This window comes from Mustela putorius, unplaced genomic scaffold (genome assembly GCF_011764305.1).
Source record: "Mustela putorius furo isolate JIRA1106 unplaced genomic scaffold, ASM1176430v1.1 tig00000508_pilon_pilon_pilon, whole genome shotgun sequence".
NCBI lineage: Eukaryota > Metazoa > Chordata > Mammalia > Carnivora > Mustelidae > Mustela > Mustela putorius.
In genome coordinates, this window is record NW_025421402.1 from 20,543,985 (window position 1) to 20,553,945 (window position 9,961).

Consider the following 9,961-nt stretch of genomic DNA (forward strand, 5'->3'; position numbering starts at 1 on the left):
AATGAAAATGTGCAACTTAGGATAAAAACGAAGCTGTGCATCTATGGGAAGGAAGGTTTTATGCATGGGATCTGTCCTTTGAAGTATCGTTAATGATCGAACAAGAACTCACAGCATATTCTTTCCAGAGCAGCTTCGAGACGCTACAGTCTGGAGAAAAAGGCAGAACCTCTGCTTCTCCTATGAGAAGTTGATTTTGTGCCCACCTGCCTCCTCCGAAGGACAGGAGTTAGCCTCCAGAATCTCTGGCTCATGGGCCAAAGGATGGTCCCCAGTGACTTGCTGGCTTCTCCTCGAATGTATCCTGCCTCACAGGTGCTTGCAAACACTGAACTGAGGGGATAAGTATTCCTAAAGAGCTCATGCCCTATGCCCAGTGCTGCGACCGTGACAGTTATGGTTCCATCATTAGAGGTCAAGAAACCCAAGAATGGGAGAATAAACTAACAATTTACCAAGCATGGGTTAGCACTCAGGCTAGGCAGCCACAAGCAAAAATGAAAATGGCTAAAAGTGTTGAAAAAGGCATTTGCCCGTATCCATTCCAGGTCCCTCCGCTGGGCCTAACACTTCCTCCAATGAAGTCTGGTCTCTTTATTTGAAGTCTTCCCGGTTTCCGCTGCTGGGAAAATTGGAGCAGTTCTTGCAAGCTCCCTGCCCACTTTATCCACCTTTCACAGATCACCTTTTTCACCAAGGCTTGAGTGACATGACATTTCCAAGGTCAAAGAGCTAGCTGGTGGCGGAGCTGGGATGCAAGACTATTAGTCCCCAAACCACCTTCTCAGCCCGTCACTCCCCCCCTTCTTAAAGCACCGCCAACCTGAGACTGCACGGCGAGGGCTACAAGAGTGGGGACAGGTCGAAATGATTGGGAACTTGTGTCCGATCCTGTGAGTCCGAACTCACCCCCCCCCCCAAAAGTGGTGTTAGACTGTCCCAGGAGACCACTCTGGCCACCCCCCCGCAGGTGGATGGCCCGTCACCATGACAACGCTGAGAGCTCCTCCCCCTTCTCACTCGCATCCCCCTCCTGTGATGGTCACCTGGCTTGCCTTCCAACCTAGGTAACGAACGTGATGCCCGTCCCACCTGGAACACGGAGGCTGGGAAAGGCGGCATCTGAGCATGGGGCCAGCCCTCTCCTCATTGGGGAAGAGCCAAGGAGACAATGAAAAGGGTCTCCAGGGGACAACTCTGCATTTACACAACAGTCATTCGGGGGGAACATCGATGCCAGATCCCAGACCTCTGGCTGAGTCCAGCGCGTTCTCATTCCCTTCTGAAGGCGGGCCTGCTGCGTGGTTTCATTTAATTGTGTATTTTTATCTCTTGGTTGTCTGTGGCCAGATGCCTGTAGGCAGTCAATGCCCTTTTCCATCAGTTCAAGCTAGAAAATGTACCTGCCATAGCAGTACTCGCTTCGCTGGGCTGCTGACTTATTTTAAGAACTAAATCTTTCCTGTTACTCTATTTTTCACTCCGGGGTGTCCGCGCGGCAACACGCACCGTGGCGACGCGCGTGCGGGGCTGAGCCCTCCGCTGCCGCGAGAACGCAGCGCCACCTCGCGCCCGCGCGCTCCTCTGCAGCCGAGTTCAACCCGCCGCAGCCTTGACAGTTTCGTGCTCTTCCGCAGAAATTTCACACGCGCTCTTCCCTCCTCACATAACAGAGCTTGCGTGGCCGTGTCCTACTTATCTTCTCTTAAAGATAAATAAGTTAAGACCCAAGGCTCCGGCGAGAAAGCTGAGTAAGTCTTCCACTGGCCAACTCGGTGTCGTACTTTCCAAGTTCGGCGGCTGTCACTTATAAATGATGAGCTAGCTCAGGGGAGAGAAGACTCATGCACGTCCCAGGTGCCCAGAGCACAACCGCGGAGAAAGACAGCCCGCCCGCGGGACCCGGTCCAGTCGTTTTGGCGTTATTTAAACCTTTCATACCAGCCTCCCGAGCTCTAGGTGCAGTATTTTCCTCACAGCTTAGGACAGGGACTCATATACCAAGAGGTAGAAAGTCCGTCCTCTGTGGGGACTGAAAGTAGAGATGGAGCTGCTCACTGTCCTCCTAAACTCACGTCCCCCTGCTTCCTCCTCAGTGCAAGAACCAAGTCATCCTAATACTACCCAATAGCCCTGCCCTTCAAAATCCCAACTCTTTTCAGATGTATAGAGCAGGTTTTTATCCTTGGTACCAGGATAGATAACTCTGGGGGGTGTGGGGGAGGGAACCTGTCCTGCACATTGGAAATGTGTAGTAGCATCTCTGACCAATACCCACTAAATGCCAGTAGCATTCCTCTCCCCACCTATTATGGCAATCAACATATCTCCAGACATTGCTAAGTGCTCCCTACAGGTGCAAAATCACCCTGCTTGAGAGCCACTACGCTAGAAGGCAAGTACATCAGAATATAACAATAAAACTAATAACAACTCCTGTGACGGCTACCAGTTAAAAGGCACAAATTGTATGCTAAGAGCCTTATGACAATATTCTATTTAATCTTCTGCAATCAAGAAACCAATCTGTGTTAACTCTCCAAGGAAATATTTACATTGCAGACTGAAGCTCAGAGAGGTTAAGTAAACATGGATAGCGTCACACAGCTGGTAAAAGAAGAGCTACCATTTAAAACCAGGCTTTTGTGACTCCAAAACCTGAGCCTGTCACCATCTACAGATCCTGGGATCATAGATTACAAATATTGCTGGAACATCTCAGTTCTCTAGAGTATGCTAACACTGTTCAATACTATGTCCAGATTTATGTTTAAAGATATAAACATTGTAGCTATTCTCTCTAGGAACACCAACCATAAGTGTTAGTTAGAGGAGTTGTTGTTATAGGGTCATGGAGAGAGCCCTGGGTCCAAGTTTAGACCCGGGGGCCAGTAACTGACTGTAAGGTCTTTATTTAGGGTCAATTATTTAAGCTCTCAAAGTGCCTGTTTATTCATCTACTAGACGAAAAGTATTAGTTCGATCAGGTTCTCAGCTGTGGCTGCACACTGAAAATATGTGCAGAGCACTGAAAAAGGAATGCCTAGGCCTCAGCCCAAGCCAATTAGACTAGAATTTCTGGGCCTTGGGCAGTGACATTTTTTAAGCCCCAAGATAACCAATGTGCAGCCAGAATTGAGACCCCTGGTGCTGGATGAACTCTAAGATACTCAGGCTCTGTGTTTCTGCCTTTAGGCCCAACTCCCCTCAGGCTGAATGCCTTCTTTTCTCCCTTCCCACCAGGATCATAAGACATACGAAGGCTCTTTGGGGGAGTGTCTTCGTCTCATGAGACCCCTTGAACAATTTCCTGAGAGGTCCCCATTGTCGCAACTGCCATCTGGTCCCTGAATTAACCATCTGCAATATCATTCTGCCCACCAAAACTATGGACCCCACCCCTCTGTCTTGTGGTTGCTGGGGGTTGGAAACTCTTCCAAAGGACTGCAGGGGGCCGGCGGGGGGGGGGGGGGGATGACAGAAGACAGCTGTGTCATCTGAAAGACTATCCTCTTTCCAGCCTCATTGAGCGCTTGCCCTGTCCGACTTGAATAAGGTTAATTCTAATCCCTGTCTTTCAAGAGTGAGAAAATCTCCCCTTTCTGGACATGACTCACCCACTCCTGTATCAGCTGCCAAAGGAGAGTGACAACGTCTCATTCCGCAGGTGCCTGAGAGGAGCTCGGGCCACAGAACGGCGGCTTTGGGCCCTCTAAGCTCCAGACTCTTTATCCCCTCCTCTGCCTCCTGTCACCCAGCCTTCCGTGAGGGACCCTCTCACCACAGGGGGCTTCGCACACTACTTCTAGGTACAACTGGTAATAAAAGCAATGTGTATCCATGAAGTACTCCCCAGATGCCAAGTTTGTCTATTTTCATGGGGTTTCACCTATTTTTCCCGGGTACCCACGTGAGAGATTATTAGTGTTCCCATTATTTTTATCATCAGCATCATCACCACCACCCGTTTTACACGTGAGGGACCCGAGCTGTCTGTATTCACTGTTCCTGCTCCCCAGCCGTGGTCCATGCGATTGCACCAATTATCCGAACGACGGTGGCGTCCCCCGCTGGCCCATGAGCTCTGCAAGGGCGAAGACCCCCTCTAGGCTCGCTCGCCACGCAGCGGGCCCCTCGCCCGAGGGAAAGTGGGGAGGCAGCTTCCTGGGAAGTGGGCAGACTCTCAGGAGTGCGGGCCTTAAGGGACACAGAAGAGAGTCTTCAGGGAGGAGAAAGTGGTCAGTGGGGACAAAAGCTGCCAAGACACCAAGGTTTATCCACGCAGAGCGCGGGGGGGGGGGGGGGGGGCTGGAAGAGAGAGGGCAGGCAGGTTGAGTGGGTGGGAGGTGAGGAAGGAGGGGACCAGGGCAGACAACTCACTGGGGCTTTTATTTCCTACTCTTTCCTCGGATGCTTTCTGTGGGAGAGACTGGAGCGTGTTAAAAGCTGATGGGAAGGGTCCAGCGGAGAGTGAGAGGCCGGATGTTCCCGGAGTCGAGGGCAGAGCGGGGATCCGGGGAGGAGAGAACCGAGAGGAGGACGGCTTTCTCCGGGGCCAGGGACAGCTCCTCGGTCGCAACCCGAGAGAAGGCCAGAAAGCGGGCAGGGGCCGCGCACCTCCCGGTGGGCAGCACGTGCGGGGGAGGCGCGGCCGCCGGGTGGACCACACGCACGCTGGGCCGCACGACCCTCCAGCCCCTCCGCCCAGGGGAGGAACCGGAGCCTTGAGGGTACAGTGACTCCCGTGCCGCCGGCAGGGGGCAGAGCCGGGCCGCGAACCAGGTCCCTCCGCCGCTCCAGCGCGAGCTCGCCTTGGGGGCAGCCTGCGGCCCCCTGCACTTCCGCGGCAGGAGGACGGGACCCGGGGTCTCCGCGTGTCTTCGGAACTGAGGTCTGCCAGACCCCAAAGGCCAAGATCTTTCCTGCGCCCGCCGGGTCCCTGCGTTTGATCAGGAAAGAAAGAGACGCGAGGCTCGGGGGAGCCCACCAAATGGGACTTCGTCTGAGCTTGTAGACTCGTTCTGCAAGCCAGGTATCGAAGTGGCGGGGCCAGGGGTACCTTTTCTCCGTCCTTCTCTTCAGTCCTCACTCTCCAGACTCTTCCCTCCCAGAGCAACCTAAACAGCACAGGTAGGCCCGGTCCTATCGCGAAGTGGCCCAGCACCTGACCCAGTGCCGTCCGAGCGCATCATCCCGGACTCAGAACTGCAGTCTTTCCATGGAGTCCACCCAAAAGCCCAGCAATCTAATTAGAAACCTACCCAAGGGAAGGCTTTCTGGTGCGGAATAGGATCAATATCCAGGAGATGAATTTCGTTACAATCATTTCAATAACTGAATGCGTTTCATTGGGCCACAGAAGTCCGGCCTGCATTCACTACTGAGCTGCCTACCCACTTTCTGAACTGTCCACCCTAAGACTTTTCCATCTGGGATGGTGAGAAGGGTTGTGTGCCCTGAGTTACTGGGAAGGATACTACCGCCCCTCCCACTAAGGATCCAGCCAAAGGGGAGGAGAGGATCAGCTGGGACCAGAGCTCCTGAGCCCAGCATCCCAGGTTCTAAAGCTCTCCTGTCTGTGCCCTAGGTTCCTGCTGGCCTCCCCATACAACAGAAAGGGAGATGGGGGTGGGGGTGGGGGTGGGAGTGGGGTGGAAAAGCTCAGCTGCCTGGGCCAGGTGGCCAGCTTCATGCAAATCTGTGTTGGGTTTACAAAGCAACATGAACAGCATCCCGCTTCCTGCCCCCCTCTTGTTTAACTTTGTTCTTCCTTCCGTCTGGGTTTCTGCTAGCCATGGGGGTCCCATCCCCGACTTTCCACCTCTAGCTGGGTTGTGGGTGGGTGTAAGAAGGCACCAGATGAGAGGAAGGACCCTCCACCTACTTCTCTCCTTCCCTGTCCTGACCCACCAGCACCACCCCACCACCCCTGGCACCCACACAAAAGAGACTACTTTTATCTTGGACAAATTCAGAGAGCCCCTTTGCCCTCTCTTTTGGGTGGTGGGTTTGTTTGTTTTGTCTTTTGTTCTGTATTGTTTTTTAACTTTCTTTGACCAAGCTTCACAGTAGGAAACAAAAACCATGGGAAGTCCCAAACCCTACAATGGCAATAAGCCTTCTGCGACAATTGTACTACACGATGTGGCAAGCCCCTTCCCTTCCTGGACCAATGCTTCCTTGTCTTCAAAATGAACTGGAGCTAGATGAGCTTGTAAGCCCCTCCTGGCCCTTGCACTCTCACACCCTCTGACCTTGAGTTTGACTTTGAGACAGAACATGGCTTCCTCCCAGGAGCAGATGGCTCTGGACAGTGATTCCAAGGAAAGGGTGAGAGAGGGCGGGTGCCCCTGTCCCAAGCCAATGGAAACGCAGTCCCTCCTGCTTCCTCCAGCCCTAGGGCTGCCATAGAATCACCAGGAGACACTGAGGGCAGGGCTGAGCAAAGGAAACTGTCGTCTTAAACCAAAAAGAACATAAAACAGCCAAGGGACCCTGCTGAGACTTCTGTTTTCCATCTTGTCCTCTCCTTCTACCCAAACTGGACCCTACGATGCCTTCCCTCCCTATCACGTTTGTTTCTGGCACTTCACAATTTCCTAGCACTTTCTAACTCACTGTTGGGTTGCATCCCCCAATCTCAGAGATAGAGCCAAAATGATCACCTCCATTTCACAGGTGGTGAATGTGTAAGCGGGCCAGAAAGCCCCATCAGGAAGGGACGGGGAGCAGGAGGCGAGGACATAAGATTCGATGGAAAGCCCTCCCAGACTTTTTCTTCTGGAGTCAAAAGCAGACTGAAGCCTTTATAGGATGCTCACCCTGCTTAGCCCTCACTCACCTTGTCCTTTCATTTGACAGCCTTTATCCTACAGCTCACAAGCTCGAGTTGAGAGAAGGAGAGGCTCTGTTTTTCTATCACATCTCTCCTCTTGCTGGGAGGTGCTGAGGATTCATCATTTGATCTGGGGAACAGTGGGGATGAAGCAAGTGAAAATCGCTGCTAACCAGAGGCAGGCAGCGTCAAGGGAATGAAGGGAGCCTTGCTTCTGGCTTAACTGCATGCCTGACTTTGCATCTGTTACTGAGAAATTGTGTCCCCTCAAAATTCTCAGGTGCAAGCCCTAACCCCCGGGACTTCAGGGTGTGACCGATGTGAAGACAGAATCTTCACCGAGGTGATCAAGTTAAAGGGAGGTGGGCCCTAATCCAAGAGGGTCCATTATTAAATGTCCTTATTAAAGAGAGGGAATATGAAATGCCATGCACAGGGGGAATGTCCATACATATTCCGGTTACCGTTCCCTCGGCAAACGGTTCTTTCAACAAAAAAGAATGGGACACAGTTTGATGATCCCTGGTCATTCAAGAGCCAGAACAGAGCTTTACTTATCCATCCTATCTCCAAAGTCTAGATCAATGGGAGTACTCAATAAATACTGTTAAATCAATTAATTCATTCACAATCAGTAGCTTATTTAATTTAGGAGAAGCAAAGACACTCCCCATAACTTCCCAGTAGATACTAAATTTGATACAATGTGTCATGTAAACAAAGGCTTGGAGGCTTTTTTCACATGTAAAAGACTGACTCAGAATAGAATCAGAACATTTCATTTTTGCGTTTTCCTTTCCAGCTCTTGTCTTTACGCATAACTTAACTTAATGTTTTGTAATCATAAACATAGAAATTTGACATTGGGTTGGGTTTTTTTTTTAATGCTTGTCGTATTGAAGGCATTTTTCTCCAGCATTTCATAGTCTTTACCATTATCACTGATAATGGATGCATGAGGTCACTTGTTTTCAAACTGCCAGCTAAAGCAATTTTACTTCCAATGTCCCTGAACGAAAGGAAAGCAGGTAACGGGCAGGCTCCATAGCTCAGTGGTTAGAGCACTGGTCTTGTAAACCAGGGGTCGCGAGTTCGATCCTCGCTGGGGCCTCTTGTTGCTTTCTAATTTTTTTTTTTTTTTAATATATCCTCCCCTTTACGGAATAGAAATTCCAAAATGGAAAAACAATTTCTGAAGAAGCTACTTCTAGCAGGATTAAAAAATCACTCCTTCTGAAATGCAAATGATGGGCGTCCTTCTAGTGCGTGACCCGGAAGAGAAAATCCTGGACCGACAGAAAGAGCAGGAAAAACAAAGATAAGCCGTCCTCGGCGACCCGGCTTTACCGGGACCTGCGACTCGGTTCTCGACAAAGGAGACGCGAGGCCCCACACGCTCCTTCTCAACGCCCTGCAAGTCGAGCCCCAGCCCTGCATTAGAAGCCGGAGGAGCGTGCGCGGCGGCTTCCCGGGGTGGCGGGCGGGGCGCGCCCGGGGGCGCTGCCGGGGGGGGGGGAGGCGGAGGGCGGGGCCAGCGCTGCGTCTGCAGGGACGCCGCGCGGCCGGAGGGCGGCGCTGCTGCGCGGGCTCCCGCTCGCCTCCCGGGAAGCCGGTGAACGCGCGTCCCGGCCGCCCGCCCCGCCCCGCCCCAGCGCGGCCAACGTGGCCGGGACGGAAGCGGGCGTGGTGGCCGCCACGTGGCAGCCGCACCCCCCGCGTCCAGCCCGGCCCGCAGGGCCTGCCCCTGCAGAGGGAGGAAGGGCGCCTCCGGAAAGTAAACAGCCCCGGGCTGCTGGAAAGCGGGCGTGTGCGGCCGCTCTCGCTGCTGCGCGGTTTCCCGGAGTTAATTTCCGAGCGCCGCGGGACTGCGGCCACCGGAGTCTTTTCCGAACAGGCGATTTTCCCCACCCCGGATTCCTTTTCCCGTATTTCGGGACTAGGGGCTGGTCACGGGCGATCGGCCGCGTAGCCGCGAGCGTCCGCGGCCACGGAGGGTCCGCAGCGGGGCTGATGTGGACGGGGCTGATGTGGACGGGGCTGTCGGCGCGAGCGCAGCGCGCATCCGAGCCGGGCGACGCAGCACCAGGAGAACGTCCGCTCTCCCCCACGAGGAGTTTTTGGTTACGTGCTGAAATGATATTGTGGATATACTGGACTAAAAATATGTAATTACATTAATCTTACCTATTTTTTTTAATGTGGCTACTAGAAACCTTTACAGGACTCCCATGGCTCCCCTTTGCAGGGTCCGATTTCCGTTGGACGGTGCTGCTTCAGAGAGCCCACGTCCTGTGTGACCTTGAGTTCAAGTTAATTCTTAACCTGTGCTCCACCGGGTAAACCTGGGCTCAGTCTTCTTCATGTGTGGGTTTCCCAGAGCCAGCACTGTGTTTAGCAAGCAGTAAGGATAGCAGTGGTTGAAGTGGAATTAAATATCTTCCCAACATAATAAACTCTACAGGGGCAAGGAAATGTCTTTTTTCTCTTCTTTCTTTTCATTTCATTTTTCTTTTCTTTCTTCTTTTATTTTTTTTTTGAGATTTTATTTATTTATTTGACAGAGATCACAAGTAGGCAGAGAGGCAGGCGGAGAGAGAGGGGGAAGCAGGCTTCCCGCTGAGCAGAGAGCCCCTAAAGCTGGGCTTGATCCCAGGACCCTGGGATCACGACCTGAGCGGAAGGCAGAGGCTCCAACCCGCTGAGCCACCCAGGCGCCCCAAGAGAATGTATTTCTGAAGTTGAGTTCGCTTTGGGAACCATGCAACTAGACGTTCTATCTTGGCTTGCAAGATTCTAGCTCTGGAACAGCACCCTCCTACTTTGGTTGGTTACTGGCTCTTCTGCAGTCAGGACAGCTGCTGCCAGGGATGCTGTGGAGGTGAAATGCTCAAAGTGCTCCGAGGAGATGGGCCCCGCTGGTGCAAAAAACAAGACCCACAGTGATCCCACAAGGGTCAGCACTTCAATGCCTGGATGCATTTTTGTAAGATCATTTCAGATCTTCAAGTACCATAATACCGAGCCTGCTTGCTTTGAGCTACTCAATCCTCAAGTAACAAAGCAGGAAAAGGGTGCCTTTGAAGCACCCAGTCCTCTTCCTCCAGCAGGACCATTACTTACGCTCCC

At 52.5% G+C, this 9,961-nt stretch overlaps 1 non-coding gene across 1 annotated transcript; it reads left to right on the forward strand.

The window, feature by feature from the left end:
* Positions 1 to 7,873: 7,873 nt before the first annotated feature.
* Positions 7,874 to 7,946, forward strand: TRNAT-UGU. Its single transcript has one exon. It is a non-coding gene; the product is annotated as a tRNA-Thr (tRNA).
* The last annotated feature ends 2,015 nt before the right edge of the window (positions 7,947 to 9,961 follow it).